Genomic DNA, 21,978 nt, shown 5'->3' with positions numbered 1-21,978 from the left:
AAATTTTATGAGTGGGCTAAGGTCAGAGGAGGGAAAGTTCTGAAAGGAAAATGTTGGTAGTCAATATAAGGTATCTAGATACCAAACTATGGAGTAATTATTGACAAATGCTTCACTCTAAAAAGAGAAAAAGCACATAAACCATCTTCAAAATATGTGAGGAAATGCCACCAATCAATGTGTAGGAGTCACGGTGAGTTGCTGCAGAATTTGGAACCAGGAATAATGGGTGGAAGTGACAGGTGGCATGCTTTTGACTTACTAAAGTTAAGTATTTTCTATCATCTAGAGCTATCCAACTAGGAAATGAACTTATCATGGAGTTCTGATCCCTGACTCCAGAAATATTCAAGTACCGCTCATTTAAAAATATGCATTGAGCAACTAAAATTTGCCAAATTCCATGCTAGGCATTCAGGAACAACTGTGAGCAAAACCATCTATCAGGAGGGACTACAGAAAAGGATTCTGCGTCGTTTTATTTAGCCAACCTTTATGTAATGATTGCTATATTCTAGGTTCTGTTTGAAATTCTTAATATATTAATTCACCTAATTACTCAAAACAACCTTACACATGGGGAAACAGAGGCAAAAAAGACGTAATTTGCCCAAAAGCACACAAGTATCAGCCCTGGGATTGATTGATTGATTGATTGATTTATTAGATTTTATTTATTTATTTATTCATGATAGTCACACAGAGACAGACAGAGAGGCAGAGAGGCAGAGACACAGGCAGAGGGAGAAGCAGGCTCCATGCTGGGAGCCCGACGTGGGATTCGATCCCAGGTCTCCAGGATCGCGCCCCTGGCCAAAGGCAGGCGCCAAACCGCTGCGCCACCCAGGGATCCCAAGCCCTGGGATTTAAATTCAGATGGTCTGGCTCCCAGGTCTACACTCTTGGCCACAATGGCTACTGCCTTCAACCTGCCCCCACTGGGCAGAGCTAGGCAGTCAGACCAATAGGGTGCTTCTATCACCCCATTCCCAGAACACTGAGAGCACCTATTTAAACTGGTGGAAGACATGGGAGCCATTTTTTGTGCCATGTTCCCAGGGACTAGACTCGATTAGGTTTTGTTGTTTTCTTCTTTCTTCCAAATATGGGCACTCACATTAACAAAACCCACATACTTAGCACTCACTATTCCAGAATGTGGAATTCTTCTGTTTTACTCACACCTTAGATATAAGGAAATCTGGATGCCTATGGGAGAGAAATTTTGGGAATTGATTTTGTTAGGCAGAATTTTAAAGTGTCTATACAAACTTATGTTTCTTCTGGGGCAGGCCAGGTGGTTCAGCGGTTTAGAGCCACCTTCAGCTCAGGGCGTGATCCTGGAGTCCCGGGACAGAGTCCCATGTAGGGCTCCCCGCATGGAGCCTGCTTCTCCCTCTGCCTATGTCTCTGCATCTCTCTCTTTGTCTCTCATGAATAAATAAGCAAAATCTTTTAAAAAATATGTTTCTTCTGGATATGAGATGAGCATGAGAGTAGGACTAGAAAGGGGATTTTTACATTTTAAAATTCTATACTATTTATTCTTTCATGAGCATGCTTTATTTTCCTAATTAAAAACTTACAGGAGACTTGTGTGAGTAAAAGTTTATCATAAAATATAAGAACATCTCTCATCTTCTACTCAACTAGAAATGAAAGCCAGAATTTGGAATTATGAACAAAATTCAAAAGACAGCCTCTATTTCACAGAATTAGAGAATGCTGGAGCTAGTAGCATGAAAACCCCGTATCATATCATCTAACCACTTGATGTTACAGGTGAGGAAATCCACGCCAATGAAGTTTATGAAACTTGAATAATGTCAAAAAGTAAACTGATTAAACCAAAATGCACATAAAATCCATTAAGACTAGAAAGCATTATCCGGATAACAGTAGTACCTGTATCATACTGCTGCTCTAAGATTAAGTGAAAAAAAATCATGTAAAGCACAGAGCCTGGAATATAGTTCCAATAAATGTTATCAATATTTATTATTACTATTACCACTATTATTGTTAGTTACCAGATCACTTAGCATGAGCGGCAGCTAGCTTCCCACAGCAAAATTAGTTTTTCCCTCTCAAAGTAATTTGCTTTTTTAAAGTATCCTGCTGACTACACATGATGGCATTGAGAAGATGATGAACTCTGAAATGAGATCTGAGCACAAATACCAGCACTGCCAATTACTGAGGAATTTTGAGCAAACTAGATTTCTAACATTCACTTTCCTCATTGAAGCAGTGATACTTGCATTGTGTTTTGTGAGGTTTGAGAAAGGCATGGAAACATTAGTCTACTCCTGACATTTATTCAAACCTTCTGTAAATTACAACAATTATAATTACTTATTATATCACATGTCATGAAGGCTTTTTGGTACAAGATAACCACGTAGTGTGGAGCAAAAGCCCGAGGTCAGCAAGATTACCGTACCTCGGTAAAAGCTTTGCGTCATTTCCTTTCTCTACCTTTGCTTTTACATTCTATTTGATATACAGCCACCTGTGTTTAAGTACAGATGCAGGAAAAATTTAAAGAGATGCATCAAAAATTCAATACCCCTTCCTTAGGAAAGAAGTAGGTGTAGATCCATCCAGGGATTCAACTCTTTGGTCAATTCTAATCTATGTGCTATAGCTAAGAGGAGGAAATGGGAAGTTGCCACACGTCTTGCATCCATTATTCTGTGTGAGATAAAAGGGTAAAAATATTGGATTCGGATTTTAAGGAGTTTCTGGGTCCACCCAAGATAGTTCTTCTGAAAGGAATCGTCAAGAAGATGAGAGATACAGAAGCCCAACTAAGGGGAATGTGAACGTATGTTGAGGGTTTAGAGAAAGAACTTCTGAAGGGCTAAGGAGACAGTGGCTGAGACTTTGATGTTTTTTTGATATGTATGATCACAGATGCCACTGTCCTATACAGATGCCACTGTCCATTTAGAGATAGGACTGAGTAGATAGAAAAAGAAACTACATGGGATAGAAAAGCAAGGGGTTGAGGCAAAAATTTCAATTCAACACTACATTTGATTTAGAGCAGGGATTATCAAAGTGTGGTCTCCAGACCCACTGTATCACCTTACCTGGGAACTTGACATAAATATAATTTTCAGCCCCATTCCAGGTTATTGGATCAGAAACTCTGGTGGCAAAAGGGCTGGCAATGGTACAACAATTTATATTTGAACAAGCCCTCCTGGTCGTTCTGCTGGATATAGATTTTAGAGGAAAGTTCTCACCATCATTTGTACTTTTATTCTAATTCACAATGTCTTCTTCTAAAATCCCTATCTGAACCAAAAGATAAGGAAAAGGAGAGAGGTATAAAGGTTAGGGGACTGGAACAGGCCTATTTAAATAATTTGCAAATCTGGTATTAAATTATCATTATAACTAAAAAGTGAAGGCTAACAATTTTTAATCACAGTCAAACATTTTCATGCCATGCATGACTTTCACAAAAGAATAGACATATTAGTCCAATGGAATGAAGAAGATTAGAACAATACAGAACAGTATTTGTTAAGTGAAGAGGAAATGGCACTTGATGGGTTGCACAATGAAGGGGGAATGAGATGTCCTAAATAGAACCTTCCCTATCACCATAGCTCCTGCCACATCATTTCCGCCCCTATCACTGAAGGATGGTATTTGCTAAAGCCCAGTTGATCCAATGCAAACACGACAATGCTGCATAAGGACTGCTGAAGTTTTGTCACAGCCCTGATTACAGCAAAAGACTAGCATTATTGGAAAAATTCTGTAGTGGAAATAAATCAAAAATAAGCAAATAAAAGACTGGGGATCGATCTTGGAAGAAAAGATATAGGTTACTGGAAGGGCACTGAAGTGAATTTTCTGCACATCTCACCTCATCCATTCCTACCTGGCAAATCTTGCATTGTACCTCTTAGTAGAGTGAAGCTTGTCTTTCTTCACTGGAACCAGTAAGTAGCATGCTCTTTCAGATGGCCCAGTACTAGGAGAAGCTACTTTAAAAACCTATCAATTGAAAATGAGTACTTTTAACTTATTTTATATGCATTAATGAGCCTCCCATTTTATATAGTTACTAAAACCCTTGGTAATGTGCTAATATGAAATGTCAGCACAGGCACCAAAAATTTCCAACCAGGCTGCATTTACTATGTATTCCATAAAGCCTCATGGGATCATAAGGTTCAAGGAGATCTGAAAATACAGAATAATACTGTTGTATTCTGATATCCTAAGATATATTGCCTCTCATTCACTTTTGTGGTACTTTTAAAAATTAGCCTATAAAACTTTCATGGCAGTTTCAAGGCATTAAAGTGTAGGTAATGGAATAAAATGGCTTCCAGTGAAAAAAGCCACTGAGATTACGCCAGTGGCACAACTACAATTTAGAGCAAAGAACTGAGAATCAAAGAAAAATATTTGGGAAAACACTTTTTAAAGGTTGTTTTTGTTTTTTGTTTTTTTTGTTTTTTTTTTTAAAAAAAGGTTGCTTTAACCATCTCATAAAGAGGATGTAGAATGGCAGGGATCAGACATTATGAATCAGGCTGTCCTGGTATGCAAATGCTGGTGAGTTTTCTCAGGCTGAGAATAGGAATCTCAACAGGAGATTCCTCTCATGTTTATAGTGGCACATTGGCTTAGTCAAGACCCAGCTTATGTGGTATAGGAGTTCCCACTCTCCAGAGTAAGGTGGCACAAAGAGTGGTAGATAGAAAGCTCATAACTAAAGGAGCTATGTGGTCAGTGCTAGAGCTGGGGCCAATGTGGTGTTGAGTGGAAGAGGAATAAACAGGCTGTGAGGGAGGAGTGTGGAGAGGAAAAAGAGAACAGAATGAAGCCATCTGGCTACCAACAGTGCTAGAAGAGAAAGAGTTCACTGCTTTGCTTGTAAACTCTCTCGACCCCCTACCTGAATAGTAACCACAGGAACCACAGCATCAAATGAAATGGTTTATTTGACAGGAAGTAGAATAAGCTAACCCCAGAGCCACCAAAGTCTGTGTAGCTCCCAGATCCTATCCAAAACCCATGTTTGTGGTATGTGTGTTGACTCGGGCAGCAAGTACCCATTTTGAAAGAGAAAGGTGGGGAGGCAGGTGAAAGGTCATGATGCACTAGCTTCAAAAGTTCTTCCAGACTTTCACTTTTCTCAAACATAGTTTCCTTTGATGACAGGAAGACACTCCAGTAGAGATTTCTCAGAGAAAAATCTTTGCTTTCTCAGAAGATTCCCACTGCCTTCGTTTTAAAGACTCACTCCAACTGGTTAAGGCAAGGACAGAATGCACATGAATTTGAGTGCCCAGTCTATCATATATTGTCAATTTACTTTGCTAATTAACCTCTTTAGTTCAGCTGCCTGGCTTTAAAACTAGGAGCAATAATATCAGCTCACACAGTCTTGCAAATCTCTCTTAGTAACAAATCTACATCATCAACTATCTCTTAAGCAACATCACTGGGAGGCTTCAGGCGGTCAAACTACACATTTTCCAAACAGATCATCTCTCCCCAAACCTACTGTCCTCTCTCATTAGCTGGTGCTACCACCATCTACCTACCAGGCCTCTGAGTCAGAAGATCAAGTCTTTCCGGATTTCTTATCACTCAGTTTAGACATTCTGCTTGAAAAATTGACATTTTTCAAAACTACTCCCCTCCTATTCCTGTTGAGCCTATCTTCATTCAGACTCTCATCACTGGTCTGGGTGAATATAACACAATCACTTTCAAATTGACTGCCCTCATTCCAGTCTTGGATTCTCCATTCCTCCTGCCCAGAGAGACAATTTTATATCTTTTTATCCTCATTAGAGAGGAGGACTAGAAAGACATGGAGAGAGAAGCTGATAGAGGTGATCAGACATGGGGGCTGGGAGCAAAAAATTATTAAAGTTGGCATGGAGACTTTTTCTCCTTCTAGTTTAAATTCATTCTTTCATTCTAATGAATACCTCAAAATGAATGTCTTTAGAAATCAGGAAAAAAACAAAAGAAATGAAAAACTTTCTTCATCCTTTCCCAAATGTATAACACTTTATATGTTTGGAATCATCAATAAGAACAGAAAAGGCAAGCCTGGGTGGCTCAGTGGTTAGGCATCTGTCTTCAGCTTAGGGCATGATCCCAGGGTCCTGAGATCAAGTCCCACATCAGGCTCCCCGCAGGGAGTCTGCTTCTCCCTCTGCCCATGTCTCTGCCTTTCTCTGTGTCTCTCATGAATAAATAAATAAAATCTTAAAAAAAGAGAAAAGAAACAGAAGAACAGAGGAGTCATTCTTTTTTTACTTGAGTTTTTAAACCCAAGTCGTGCATAACATTTTTCTCTATCTCACAGTTGTATGCTGGAAACATAGAAAACTTGAACAAACAACAAAAGCATTTTCTATTTTGCAGAGGTGGTGAAATGCAGTCTTGCTCTCTACATTTTGTCACCCAACTGGCTGACACAGTAATCTCATAAACAAGTATGTGACAACTCTGCTATGCATGTACTTGTCTCAGTAAACTAAGTTATGACCTCACTAAAACTACCTGCCTCTAAATGGAAGGCTCAGCTCTTACTGTTAAAGCACTAGAAATCTCCTGAGAATCTGTACCCTAGAATAAGGGCCAAGGACAGAGGCCTGATTTGGCCTAATTTGCCAAAAAGAAAATGACTAATAATAGGTGGTTTCTCGGTTCAGCAAGGAATGAGTAGATCCTGTACAGGTGGGTGTCTGAAATATTGCAGACCTGGTTCCTAAAATAGACTCACAAAACTTTGGAGCTAGAAAACACATCGGAAAAGCAATCTCGCTGTTTTAATAGAAGAGCATGCTGAAACTCAAAAAGCTGGAATAATCCTAGCTCAGCTAAGAGGGGGCAAATCCGAGCCTAGAACACTGGTCTCCTCATATACAATATACATTTGGTTAATCCACAAGTGGCAAATACTGAGAGGTCAACCCCTCATCTAAATCATGATGGGAGTTAAGAGACCTCAGCTTCCCAAATGTGAACCACTCTGGAGAGACTCCAAGCATACTTTTTAACACGTAAAGATACTCCCAAGTGTACCTTATCTCTAACAAAATCCTGTGTCCATCGTCAGAGGCAGAAATGCCACAGTTTACCAGTCCAAAACAGAAACATGATCATAAAACCAATACTCCTGAAGTTGTATCATCAGTACATTGGAAAAATAGTATTGCGTCTCCCATACGCCTCAACTTCAGATACCAGTTGTCCTCTGAGTCACAGATTCTTGACACGGAGTTGCTCACTCATTCAGCCATCCATTGACTCATTAAGGTGTCAACTGAGCCAGGCATCATGGTAGATACTAGAGCAAATCCGATACATATGTAGTCTCCACCTTTGGGGCCATTCACTGTAGCAAATCTTTTATGATTTGCCTGCTGCTGGTCCCCAAGTTCAACTCAAGGGTTTAAAAAATGCACTGATAAAACAAAAACTGGTCATATATGCAAAGACTAGAAAAACTAGCAAGTTACTTTTTTTCTGAAAAATGACACAAAGCATATGAAAATAAATTCCCCCTAAAAAACAACAGGCATATTTTCTTAATCACATGAATGTAAAAACTTCAGAAGAAAATTAAAGGAGAGTAAGTGCTTTAGGTCACAAAACACAGGATATTTAGCACAGGACAATGAGAAATTGAAGTGAAATACAAAACTGTAGGTTTCTGCTCTTCTCTAATTCCATCCCTGTCTTGTAAATGACTCGGCTACAGTGTTTCATATCTCTTGTTCCTTGCACATTTCATATTCTAATTTAAAAGACAATCTATTTCTCTGTGCTTTACTGTCTTACCATCTCATTTCTCAAATGTCTGAAATCCGGTCACCTTTTCATTGATACACTGATCCAGTAAAGTGACCAAATCCCCAAATCCTTGCTCAGTTCCTAATAGCTTCATGGTTTTTGCTAAAGGTTACACTTTTGAATGTGTCATTGTTCCTAAAATCCACTTTCTCTCAGCATTTTTCTCTTGTTAGCAGGTGGTCAATGCAGACCACCTGCTCTGAACATTTTATTCCTAATTACTCCATTATCTTAGGTTTATTTCATAAGATAGTTGAAATGTTTTTGGAAGAATAGGGGATATATATCCTAAATTCAAAAGGGAAGGTAAGAAGGGGGAGAACAGTTTTAATCATACTCATGAAGTAAAAGGCAAGTTGACATTACCCTTTGCTTGAAGTAAATGGCAATCTGGGTTGGGCACAGAACTGAGCTTCACATTTTCTGCCAGTTGAGACACAAAGGGAAACATGTTGAACAGCATTCTTTTCATTACCTGACAAACAAAGTACACACATTTGTCTCTGTAGTCTGTGCTACTTCCTGGAACAAAACTCAGGCAGGAATTTATGACATAAAACCCCATAGAAAACACACCGAGTAACACATCACTTCAATTATGTGATTATAAAATTACACGATTACAAGAATTCCACTCAGACCACACTTTGTAAAAACAACAAGCCTAAAGTTAAAGCAAAATTTTAAAAAAGTGCTTGGGAGGGAAGGCGAACAAAATACTCCAAAGCCTCCCATTCTCAGGATTAAATTAAGATATGAGATAATTTTAAAAACTGAAATAGTGGGGGCACCTGGGTGGCTCAGCACTTGAGCATCTGCCTTCGGCTCAGGGCCTGATGGGTCAAGGCATAATCCCAGGTCCGGGGATCAAGTCCCATATATCAGGCTTCCCATGAGGAGCCTACTTCTCCCTCTGCCTGTCTCTGCCTCTCTCTCTGTGCCTCTCATGAATAAATAAAATCTTAAAAAAAAAAAAGACTGAAATAGTGAACATATCTATTAGATTCTCTCAAATACCAGAGTCCTTAGGTAACACTAGCTGAGGCTAGATTATTGTCAGTTCATGATTTAACTCTCATGAAAACTGCAGTATAAATATTCTAGGTTGTCAGTTAATACAAAAACTGCCTGGCTTTAGTTATTACTTAAGACTTGTCATTTTTGTCAACAACCACATTTGTTCTCATCACAAACAAGTGGTCCTATGACAGTAGAAATGCCAGCCCCAGAACGACTATTTTTCTTATAATTGGCATTGGACAGGTTCTCAGTAAAGACCCCATCATCTGGATCTTCTACTGTAAGGAAAGGAATTGCACTTTTTTTTTTTAGCCTACATGATTTTTGTTTTCTTTTGAAATTAGTTATTCTCATCCATGGAATAACCTCAGGGTATGCCTCTTAAAGAATATGTATGCCTCTTTTTTTTTTTAAAGTATTTTATTTATTTATTCATGAGAAACACAGAAAGAGAGGCAGAGACATAGGCAGACAGAGAAGCAGGCTCCTCACAGAGAGCCTGATGCAGAACTTGATCCCAGGACCCCAGGATCACAGCCTGAGCCAAAGGCAGAACGCTCAACCACTGAGCCACCCACGTGTCCCTGATTATGTATGCCTCTTAAATATTAAGAATAACACTACCCCAAAGATCCGATCATTCTAAGTGAGCTCAAAAAAGTTAACCTTAACCTAACTACCCAAACCCAACCTGTTAGATCAATTTTGATTAAATATTAGTAAGAGTGCAACTGATTTTCATTTATATTTAACTGATGCTGAGTTGTTCCTTTATGTAATAACTAGTGAACAGTCTAAATCGTAAGGTCATTTCTGATTAAAGACAGTACAATGATCAATCTAGAGCAATGGGAAGTTTTTTGTCTGGTGTACTATATAGAACATGTACCTAGCTCTTCTACCGAAGTCCAAATGGAATGTTGGTTAAAAAGAAACACAAGAAATAGTATTGAGTTATATAACTGTCCACATTTTGCTCTAAGAGTATATCTGTTAGGTTTCCACTTCTGACCATAAATGTAGTAATCTGAATCAACTTGTCTTCCCACCAAAAACAATTAAAAAATTAGACAGTATATACAAAATAACTCTTTATAGATATTGGACCACATACAAGGCAGGACCTGTGATCCCTGAGAGAAAAACAAATGAGATGAGCCCTAAAGCCATTCCAGGTTTCTGCCTGGCAGCACTTTCTGGACGGCTGTGCAGGGAGAGAGATCCCATACAAAGCACAGTGGGGGCTCACCAGTTCACGGTAAATAGGAGTTCTAATATTTGTACTTACTATTTTACGCCAGCAGCTAAAATTTTAACTTATAATGAGATATAGTGGGACTTTAAATTCTTCAGATGATGCACTGTGGTAAAATAATTTGAACTTGGTAATAAGACTTTCAAATACAAGTAGGTTTAAAATTGGAAAATCGATTAGAGAAAACAGATCACTGGAAAAGAGTAAAGCAATTGATCAGTTCAACAGATATAGTTAAAGCATTTAAAAAAATTCTTCACTAAATCTTTTGTTCTAACTAGACATCAAGAATTTAGGAAGTGGAAATAGGAAGTGATTATGGAGCATGATAAAGAACATGTAAAACACTACTCAGTAGCACACCAAATAATGGAATCATTTCTTTACTCTCAATGTCACTGAAGACCAGAGATTTTCCAATTCAACGCAGCAATAAAACACAAGTGCAATTTCCTTTGTTCCTAATTATTCTAGGATTATTCTAGGATTATAAAAAGATCTCACAATCTGGAATCACTATGTTGTATACCTGAAACTAATGTAAACATTATGTGTTAACTATACTTCAATTAAAAACAAAAGTCTAACAATAAGGGGATGGCTTAAAAAATATATTATGTATATATAAAGTAACCATTATAACAATGTCTCTGAAGGGCACCTGAGTGGCTCAGTGTTTGATCATCTGCCTTTGGCTCAGGGCCTGGTCCAGGGTCTTGGGATCAAGTCCCGCATTGGGCTCCCAGCGAGGAGCCTGCTTCTCCCTCTGGCTATGTCTCTGCCTCTCTCTGTGTGTCTCTCATAAACAAATAAAATCTTTTAAAAAATAACAATGTTTTAATGGCTTCACAGTATTCAATTTTTTCTTATTAATTTGTGATAAGCATTTCCATAAAAAAACTGATGGAACAAAATATAGCAACTTTGATTATTTGAGTCATATAATATTATTTTAACCTACTAATTTTTCTAAATTAAGCAGGAATTATTTTTGTTAGGGTTATGTTTAAAGAAAAGATTTTAAAAACGCCACATATGTTTCTCTAAACATACAAAATATGTACAAGACTACACATCAAGCAGTTAATACTAGTTATCTTTTAAGATAGTGGCATTGTAAACATGTGGGCCAGGGACAAAGATTACTATATTATTCTATATGCTATAGGTACACATATTGTTTTAACTTAAAAAAAAATCCAATACTATAAATTCATTTGCAGAACTATCATAAATAAAATAAAAATTAAAAATGGCACATAGGGATAGATATTTGCCAAATATGATATATTGGTATTTTAAAAATATTAACAGCACAGATAACAATAGAAATGCTAACACACCACTAGAAAATGGCAATACTGAAATGAAAGCAATATTTTTTTTTCAAATTCTTTGCCTTGTTCATTATCCCTAAAACCATATAAAAACTGATCAACTGCATGTTTCAAAAAATGAGAAGTTCCAAAAAAGATACATGTTGAAATTAAGTTGAAAAGAACTGTACTATAAACTAGTGTGAAAAGCAAGAAACAAGTGTTGGTGAGGATGTGGGGAAAAAAGGAATCCTCATTCAATATTGGTGAGACTGCAAACTGGTACAGACACTATGGGAAACAGTATGGAGGTTCCTCAAAAATTAAAAACACAACTACTACAATCCACTAATTGCACTACCAGGTATTTACCCAAAGAATACAAAAACACTAATATAACATTATATGTTAACTATACTGGAATTAAAATAAGAAAACTTAAAAAAAAATAAGGTAAAGCAAGGTAATCAGTCTAGCCAGGGCAAAAATAAACAAAGGGCAAAAACCTAATGTAAAAAGATAAATTGGGATTTTTTTCCCAAAAATAATTTGACAATATACACATAGGCTATTAACATGTACTAATACTGACACCAGTAATTCCACTCAAAGGAATCTACCCAAAAGAAATAATAGATCTAAAGAAAAATGTTGTGTTGGGTCGCCTTGGTGGCTCAGTCAGTTAAGCATTTAAGTCATGATCCAGGGGTCCTGGGATAGAGTTCTGTGGCAGGCTCCCTGCTTCTCCCTCTCCCCTGCCTCTGCCATTCCCCTTGCTTGTGCTAACAAATAAATATTTTTAAAATAAAGAAAAATGTATTTTTAAAATAATTATTATAGTACTATTATAAAAATAACCTAAAATCCAATAATAGAAAGAAAGCATACTAAGTATAATATATTCAAATTGTAACATTTTTACATAATATTACAGCCTACTGGTGGCTTAAGCTAATTTTCATTTTTAGTGTTAATCAGAAATCTTGACACCATAGAATGGCTTGCTTTAAGTCCTTTTTGGGCTTAGGGACCAGCTGGCTAAATTTCTGCTTTTTTTAGTCAAGGGCAATCATGTTTTGTTCCATGTCTCAGCCAAAAACTAACCACTGAAATCAGCCAATCTGAAAGAGAACTCCCCTTCCCTTCTAAGGTCAGGAGATACTGCAGTTATTAAGGAACTCCATTAGTGCTAGGGTTTCAACCTGTTCTCACCTTCCCTCAACTTTAGACTGAATCCCCAAACCTGCACAAAGCTATAAAGAAATGCTCACACTTGTGTATATGGGGGTGCTCCTAGATGCATGGCATGAACCTCTCAGTAAGCACTGCCAACCCCCCCCCCCCAAAAGAAACCCAAACAAAAACAAAAACAAACATATCTTTAAAATGCAAGTCTTTTTCAAACAAAAGTGATTTCAGCTCCTCTGGCATTTGGGTCTGCAATCTTGCAATGCCTCAGTCTTTCTACGCACGCCTCCTAGGGCTGCAGCATTCTCTGCAGGGGAGTAAAGACCATTCAAGAAGAGTCACTAGTGTATTAGTTTTGGACCATAGCCAATGTAAGATTTACACATTAGAATAAGATTCAATGCCATCAAAAAATGGTGGCATACACGGTTAGAAAAGCAGATGCCACATAGTCCTATTCACAAGAAGAAAAAAAAAAAAATCAAGAAATCATTGTGCTGATGTAGCATCACGCCTAAACTGTATTTATCTAAAAATGTTTTGGGTTTTTTTTTTTTTTTAATTTTTATTTATTTATGATAGTCACAGAGAGAGAGAGAGAGAGAGAGAGAGAGAGAGGCAGAGACATAGGCAGAGGGAGAAGCAGGCTCCATGCACCGGGAGCCCGACGTGGGATTCGATCCCGGTTCTCCAGGATCGTGCCCTGGGCCAAAGGCAGGCGCCAAACCGCTGCGCCACCCAGGGATCCCTGTTTTGGGTTTTAAACTCCAGATAAACAAGGTTTTCAGAACTGGCAACTGGACCAACATTTTCTTCATCATGATTCATAGATTAAATGCTAAATTACTAAACAAAACCTACGCAAGTTTTATGGTAGTTTTCATTGCACGTGTACAACTGTGCAGTACTAATTAGAAATATGAGCTCCATGGGACACATTTTTCTAATATAAGAAGTCAGTAACCCTACAATTCAGTGATTCACTCATGCTATCTTGGTAGCCTCCAAAAAAATATATAATATCACACAAAGGATTTAATTATCTGGCATTTGAAAATATTACTGTTGATTATTATTCCCTCTATATGCAAAGTCCACTTTTGTCCAGCAAAATTTATACTATGTGTCTATCTTGGTTAGCACTGTTTTGGAGACTAGATGATGACATTGTCCTCATTCTTGAATTGCTCACCATCTTGTAGAAAGTAACTGTTTCCACTTTGATGTTGATATAAACATTTAATACCAAAATATCTTGAAGTATGGAGGTAACAAGAAGTGCTTAAGTTCAACCAGGTCATCTTTTTTCTCTGCTCTCTACTAAGTTAACATGTATACAGTTTTTGAAATTATTAGAACACGTGACAAAGTCTTTCTCTTTGCATAAAGGCTAGCAAAATGCCAAATCCATTAATAAAACCTGGATCACAAAAGAATTGTTTGATTTTTTTCTCCTTTTTTAAAATTTCAGGAGTAGGGAGTTGACTTACTCAGACTCCCTCCTTTCTAGCCTTATCTCATCTTTGCAAACTCCTCTCCTCCTTTATTTTAATGCATCTATTCCTCCTTGATCCCCATCTCCAACCCCATTCTCCACCTTGGTTACTGACTGTAACTAACTAACAATTAGAATACTAATTGTTAGTATTAGAATTAGAATACTAATTGTTATGTCTGAAATACATAGTATTCTTGCATTTAACACTTAATTTACAGGAGTTAAACTGTACTATAAATTTCAACAGTTCTTTTTTTCCAACCCGACACTATATTTTTAGTTTATTTCTATTTTTTAAGATTTTATTTATTTATTCATGAGATACAGAGAGAGAGAAAGAGAGACAGAGAGAGAGGCAGAGACACACAGGCAGAGGGAGAAGCAGGCTCCATGCAAGGAGCCCGACGTGGAACTCAATCCCGGGTCTCCAGGATCAGGTGCTGGGCTAAAGATGGTGCTAAACTGCTGAGCCACCCGGGCTGCCCATGTGCTGGGTCTAATTTACCCTCATATCTGATATAACCATAGCGAGTTCCATCATGTACATGTACATATACTACATTTTTGTTATCCACATCCCTAGTCCATCTACATTGCCTCCAATTTTTGCTCCTACAGGCAGTGCTGTAGTCAACATCTTCCTAGACGTCCCCTCATGGACTGGTGAAAACTCACCCTGGACAGATACATCCTGGAACAGGACTGCCAGGGTTGGGTATAAAATATACTAATTTTTCTAATTACTGCCATATTGCTCTTTAGAATAATGTCAACCATTTACTATCTTACCACTGGGGCATAAAACATCCTATTTCAAAACAAACAAACAAAAAAAGAAAATCCTATTTCTTCCCATTTTCTTAAACATCTGATATTATCTAACTTCTAATTTTCATGAATCTAATGGGATAAAGAAAAATACATGGTTATGACTTAATTTATCTGAAATGTGAGGCTAAAGTTGAACGTTTCTTTACATACTTAGTTATTTGGGTTTCCCTGTCAATAGTGCTCAAGTGTGAAGCTTGTCCATTAGTAGGGCTCCAGAATGAGTCTCACAGACATGCCTGCTAACACCTACCTCCTGCCTTTCACCTCTAGAGGGCAGCAGGAGGCCTCCTGTGTTCATGGCCCACCCTTCCCCTATCCATTTCCATCTCTTAATGGGTCTATCCTAAATCTCATCTTTCCATATATTCTTCATCTTCTACTCTAATTCAGTAGTGTCTTCAAAAGACACTACTTCCCATGCATCTCTCATGTGAAAGGCTTTTATTTCCCCCCAGCCCTTGAATCCCAATGTTTGGAGAAGGTATGGGTGTTTTCTTTGGCTCTTGTTCTGAGCCATTCTCTCCCTCCCTCCCCTAAAAATCTCCGTAACCCATGTTGTCACAGTGCATCACATACCACTGCTCATGGATGCTATCTTCTGCTTGTGTTTATTCTCCTCACTCCCAGAGACATTGGGCTTATTACCCTCTCCTCTGAAACTTCTAACATGTCTTTCCCCATTTCCCTCACAATGGGCCTCTCTACTTTAGCAAGAAAATGGAATGACTCAAAACTCTCTCATCCTTTTCCACATCTACCTAGCACATAGAAGCACATACTTACCTTCCCAAGAGTTTAGTGGATGAGCTCTTCAAGCTCATGTCAAAAGTTAGGGCTTTCAGCATGTACTAGACGCCACTTGTTCTCACCTGCTCAACATTGCTCTGGCAACTTTCTCTGTCACTTGTATTAGCAATCTTATCCACTTTACTGGGTTATTCCTGAGCACACACTCAAACTATTATTTCTCTGATGTTAGATTGTTCAAAGGAAGATAGGAAGAAGGGAGAGGGGGGAGGAAAAGAAAAGAGAAGAGCAAAAGAAATCTTCCTCTACATTGCTTTTCTTTTCAGCTATTCCCCTATTTCTGGTTACAGCAAAACTCCTTGAAAGAGTTGTCCATATGCAATCGAATGCATCTCCCTCCTATTCTTTCTTAACCCATGCAAGCAGACTTGTCCCACTACCACCCCAAGGCTTCTCTTGTTAAGGTCACAAGGACTTCTATGTTGCCAAATTTAATGGTCAATTTTTATCCCTTATCTTATTTGAACTATCAGCAACATTTTGCACAGTTACACACTTCTTCCTAAAACAATTTCCTTCAGTGGAATTCCAGGGCACTATTCTCCTGGTTTCTCACTTATCTCAATATTCTCTTTTAGTTTTTTTTAGCTGGGAATCTTTTCCTAACACCTCTGAATCACTATAGTTACTTAACCTCTCTGAGGGTTGCTTTGTCATCTATCTTGCATAGTTACCATGAAAATTCACTCAAACACTATGTCAAGAACCAAACGTTAAGCTTAGAACATAGACCTTCAATGATGATGACTAACCATTCATTGATCAATGAATGACCATTAACCATTAGCAGTAGCAAACAGGACATCATGGGACCATTAGAATTCCCAGGTAAGGAATAACAAAAAAGATGCCTACAGTAATTCCCAGTCAGCTTTCCCTAGGAGTGCATAAAAATAAAAGGTCACAACTTTAACCTTTAAAAGAAATACATGCCAATACAATAAAGACTGGTTTTATTTCTTGAAATGAGAAGTCCTCATTCTAACTCTTAAATATAATCAGGAAACCGAAATGAAAAATGTCACTTTAAATAGGAGCTTGTAAAAACACATTTTAGAAATATGGGATAACTTTTTTTTTTAATTGTCAAAATAAAATTAAATAAATGCTAACAACAAAAACAAACTCACCATTATCCTAGTACATAAATACACAAGCCAAAAATTATTAAAGGCAATGATATACTGTTTTGTCTTGTTTTAAGCTTACAATGCCATTAAGAAATTTTAAGAGTTTGGATTAGGGAAAAATTATGTTACTAGGAAAATGTCATTAGTCCCAATGGGGCAGTGTGCTGCAGTTATAAACATCCCCAATGTCTTACAACACAGACTGTAGGGTCTTTTCCTCACCTCCATCACATGTTATCACACATGGGGCTCTGCCTCATGCTGCGTTTCCCCCTAAGACCTAGGCTGATAGAGTAGCCATTACCTGGAACATCATCTATCACTCTAATGGGAGAAAGATATAGCAAGGAACATAGGGACTCTTAAAGATGTCCTCTAGAGTGACACACATCACTTTCTCCATATGTTAAAGGCTAAAGCAAATCACCTGACTACACATAACTATAATTGGGTACAGTCATGCAACCTTTCCCCGTGCTTCAAAGAGGAGAGAGAGCTTGAGATTTTAACAGCCCCAATAGCTGCCACTATTGAGTTCAATATTCAGAATTCAGGACCTAGATCTTTGATTCTTTGGATGGAAAGAGCCTCTTAACCCCCAACAGTCCCTAATAAAACAGGCAGGTAGGAACCTGCTCTAGAATTGCAAACCATATAATACTTTCAGAGTAGCAAATTTGAACTTAAACATGTAAAAGAAAAAGGTTCCTTTATGGTAGCAAGACTTGTTGATACAAGTACTAAACTAAGAATCAGTATTTCTGTCTAGGCTTTACAACTGCTATCTTCTGTGGCCTAAGGCAAGTTGTTTAATAACACCATCCTTCAAGAAAATAAGGAGACGTGATGACTGATTGACAGGAGAACATTTCTGAGTGGAGTAAGGAGGTGGTTGAGATTAATAGTGAAATCTTCCCATCAGATGGAAGCCTGAATTGCGTAGTGACTGACACTAAAGACGAAAAACACTGACATGCAAAGTGCTTCAAATCCTACGTGATGGGCTGTCTATATTGTAGAGTTATTATATATGAGCATGTCATATTCCCTTCTCTGTTTCACTCTGATGGAAAAAGGAAACCCACAAGCTCAAATCTGGATCCGAATTTTCCTGCAGTAAGAGAGGCATTATCAGAAACTAGCTACATAACATTATATTTATCACATATCCCAATGTGAATGTCTGCATTGCCTAGTGAAGAGTCCCAAGAGAAGGGAGAAATAATTTCTACAGTGACAAACTATTTCCTATGCAAAACTGCAAACAATGGCAGACTGGAAGCAGACATTGTTAGTAATAACTTGTGATGCTTTAAGTGATCACAAGTCAAACACTACCAAATCAAAATATTTGAACAATTATACATTTTTTTTAAACAAAGCATTTCAAAACACAGGCCTTATGCAGCATGACGCACTATAGATTTTAAGATTCATTTTTTTCCATTTTGTTTTTTTTTCAAATCACATAATATATAAGTATTTTCTAAATGTAACAATTCGAAACTAGAAACATAAGGACACTCACATGATACTCAGATAGTGGTAAGCTCTAGTAAGTTTGATTAGCCTCATTTTATTTATATCATGCACACATACACACAACCCCTTTTCTAAGTTCTACATAAATCAGATGAAAGTCTATATATTATAGTTTACTTTCCCCTTAACAATATGACTTAAAGAGATCCATGTAAATACATATAGCTTTATCCTGTCTTTGAATTGGCTGCATATAGATATACATTATTTAACACTTCCATTGACAATTATGTGGGCCATTTCTGAATTTCTATTGTTAAAAATATGGTATAAGCTTTTAAAAATATAGAATTTTAGTAATGGACTTGCTGCATCAATGGTAGGCTTCTTTAAACTTTTTATAGATACTCTAAGATTGCCTTTCCAATAGTTTTCCCCATTTTAACTCTCTGTTCAGTGTATAAGAGAATTTGCTTGCTCTACAACCTCAATAGCTGTGCCAAGCTAATGTATGATAACAAAGTCATTTTTTTCCTGATTAGCAATATAGGTTAGCAGTTTCATTCCATTATTATACTATGGTGAACTGAAATTCATGTTTGGAGACATTTTTCAGTTGTGCAATTTGTATCTTCCTTACTAATTTGTAGAAACAGTTGAGCTATTCTAGATTAACAATCTGTTGTCTGTTAAATATGTTGTAAACATTTTTTCATTCTAACCCAATTTTTTAACTTTAGTGCATTTCGTTATGCAGAAGTCTAAACCTTCACATATCCAAATCTGATATTTAGGGAATCGGCCATCCCCAAATTAATCTGATTATTATCCTATTCTTTCTTCAAATCCTGTCCTTTAAAGCCAGGCTGACTGAGATATTATTTACAGGCAATAAAATTCATTTTATTTTTAGTCCACAAGTTTTGACAAATGCTTGAAATCATGATATAACTATTATCAAGATACAGAACAGTTTCATCTCCTAAAGAAATTTCCTCATGTCCCTTTTGTCAACCCTTGGCCCAATATCTAAACTCTGGCAACTACTAATGTTTTTTCTGTTCCTATAGTTTTATCCCTTGCATAAAGTCATATAAATGGAATTTTATACTCTGTAGACTCGACTCTAGCATCTTTCACTTAGCATAATATACTTGAGAATCATTTCATGTAGTTGCAGGTGTCAGTACATGGTCCATGTGGACTGCTGAGTGATATTCTATTGTATGGATTTACCACATCTTATTTTAGCATTTACCAGTTGAAGGACATTTGGGTAGCCTTTGAGTGATAACAAAACCACTAGGAATATTCACTACAAGATTTTTGGATCAACACAAGTTTTTATTTGTCCTAGATAAGTTCCAAGGGGTTAAATTATATGGTAAACTACGTGTAACTTTAAAAGAAATTCCTGGGGCACCTGGGTGGCTCAGTGGTTGAACGTCTGCCTTCGGCTCAGGGCATGGTCCCAGGATCGAGTTCTGCATTGAGCTCCCTTCAGGGACTCTGCTTCTCCCTTTGTCTGTGTCTCTGCCTCTTTCTCTGTGTCTCTCATGGATGGATGGATGGATGGATGGATGGACGGACGGACGGATGGAATTCCTAAACTCTTTTCCAAAGGGACTGTACCGTGTTTGCATTCTCACCAGCAGCATGGGAAATTTCCAGTTTCTGTGCATCCTCCTCGGCATTTGGTATTATTGGGATTTTTAGTTGTTTTGCTACTTCAGCCATTCCAGTAACTGTGTGGTGACAGAACAGTGTGGTCTTAAATCTGCATTTCCCCCTAAGTCTAATGATGTTTAGCATCTTTTTAGGTGTTTGCCATGCTTTTATTTTCTTGGGTTAAGTAACTGTTCAAATCTTGTGCCCATTTTTTTTGTGTGTGTGAAATTTTCTTACTGTGTTTTTAAAGTTATTTATATAGTTTAGATACAAGTTCTTTACCTGAGATGTACATTTTCTCCCAGTCTGTGGCTTGTCTTTGTACTCTGTAAACAACAGCTTTAAATCACCAGAGATTCTTAATTTTGATGAAGTCCTGATGATCAATTTGTTCTTTTAAGAGTTATACTTTTAGGGTCTTATCTAAGAAATCTTTGCCTAATCCAGGGTCATAAGGATTCTCTTACATTTTATTCTAGATGTTTTATAGTTTAGGTTTTATATTTAAGTCTATGATCTATTTTGAGTTATGAATGGCATGCTAGGACTGCCATAACAAATACCATAGACTGGGTAGCTTAAACAACAGGAATTTATGTTCTCACAGTTCTGGAAGCTAGAAGTCCAAAATTAAGACATCAAGCAGGTTTTGTTTCTTCTGAGACCTTGATCCTTACCTTGCAGATAGCCTTTCTTCTATGATCAGACTTCCCTGGTCTTTCTCTGTATCCTAATTTCTTTTTATAAGCACACCCATCAGATTGGATTAGGGCCTATCCTAAAGGCTTCGTTATAACTTAGTCACCTCTTCTAAGGCCCACTCTCCAGGAATAGTCGAATCCTGAATTTCTGGGTGTTAGGACTTCCAACATCTGATTTTGGGGTTGGGGGGTATGATACATTCAGTCCGGAAAATGAATCAAAATTCAGTTTTTGTATATGGATATCTAACTGTTCTAGCATCAGTTGGTGAAAAGACTATTCTTTCACTCTGATGATGAACCTGTTTTCCTTCTGTTCTACAAGTGAAATGGTTCTGACATCTGACTCCTTGGAGGGGTCCCTCTCTCAAATTCCTGGCTGGTTAGTTGCCCTGAAACCTCATTTGGGTCTCATTCCTGAATTTCTTTATGGGTTCAAGAAAAATGATGATTTTGTATATTTTTATATTTCTTGTTTGGATGAAATTCTCTATCCTTTCAAAATTCTATAACGTTATTTTAATTTTTCTATACTCATTTAATATGCTTTTAAGTCTCTCAGTAAAGATTCATATTTTTTCATAAAGTCCATAAATTTTATAAGGTTTATTTCTCAATATTTAGAATTTTGTTATTTTGCTGCTTTTAATAGTATCATTACTTTATTATGTTTTAAACTATTATCACCAGTATATAAAATAAATGATTTTGTAAACTGGCAAATTTACCAAAACTTTTAAAAATTAAATCCAAGGGTTAACCAGTTGATGCTCTTGAATTTTTGAGAAAAGATAGATTTTTGTTTTGAAGTTCCTAAAACTATTCTATAACCAGAGCAATATTTCCTGTGTGTTTGGACTGTAGTTTCATCTTATTTTTGTCCATAGATCTGATCTCATGTTCTCTTTCAGAAATTTGTAGCTTGTGTACGACACATTCTTGTTCTCTTATGCTTGTATACTTTTTCCCCCAAAAGTCCTTTTGTAATTTCATGACATATATTTGTTCTGTGTGGCAACTTGAACTCCACCCTTGCTTGCTCTCAGATTTCCCCTAACTTGATTCTGTTCCTGAGTAAACCTTGATGACAAATCAGGTGTATTTTGAAAACTGTACGTAAAACTTTCAGAGAATCAAATCATATTTTAAATCATATTTTAAATATAGTAAGTAAGCTTAATTTTAAATAGCTTCTTGCAAACTGGGTGATTAGTTGCCAAGTACAAACTCAAAATTA

General features: G+C 37.2%; 1 long non-coding RNA gene across 13 annotated transcripts in view; it reads right to left on the bottom strand.

Annotated features, from left to right (window-relative positions):
• The window catches only part of LOC112661066 (uncharacterized), a 122,238-nt gene that overhangs the window by 69,038 nt on the left and 31,222 nt on the right, over positions 1–21,978 (bottom strand). For 9 of the 13 annotated variants that reach the window (XR_007405136.1, XR_007405140.1, XR_007405142.1 and 6 more), the window contains one exon: positions 8,212–8,320. The exons of 2 other annotated variants lie outside the window; for them this stretch is intronic. This is a non-coding gene — a long non-coding RNA (uncharacterized LOC112661066). Of the gene's footprint in view, positions 1–8,211; positions 8,321–10,153; positions 10,314–13,816; positions 14,370–21,978 lie in introns of those variants that run through there. 2 more of the 13 variants (XR_007405141.1, XR_007405144.1) reach the window with 2 other exon arrangements.

Source organism: Canis lupus, chromosome 23 (assembly GCF_003254725.2).
Source record: "Canis lupus dingo isolate Sandy chromosome 23, ASM325472v2, whole genome shotgun sequence".
NCBI lineage: Eukaryota > Metazoa > Chordata > Mammalia > Carnivora > Canidae > Canis > Canis lupus.
The sequence above is the reverse complement of the archived record's forward strand: the minus strand, read 5'-3'. Positions and strand labels throughout refer to the sequence as shown.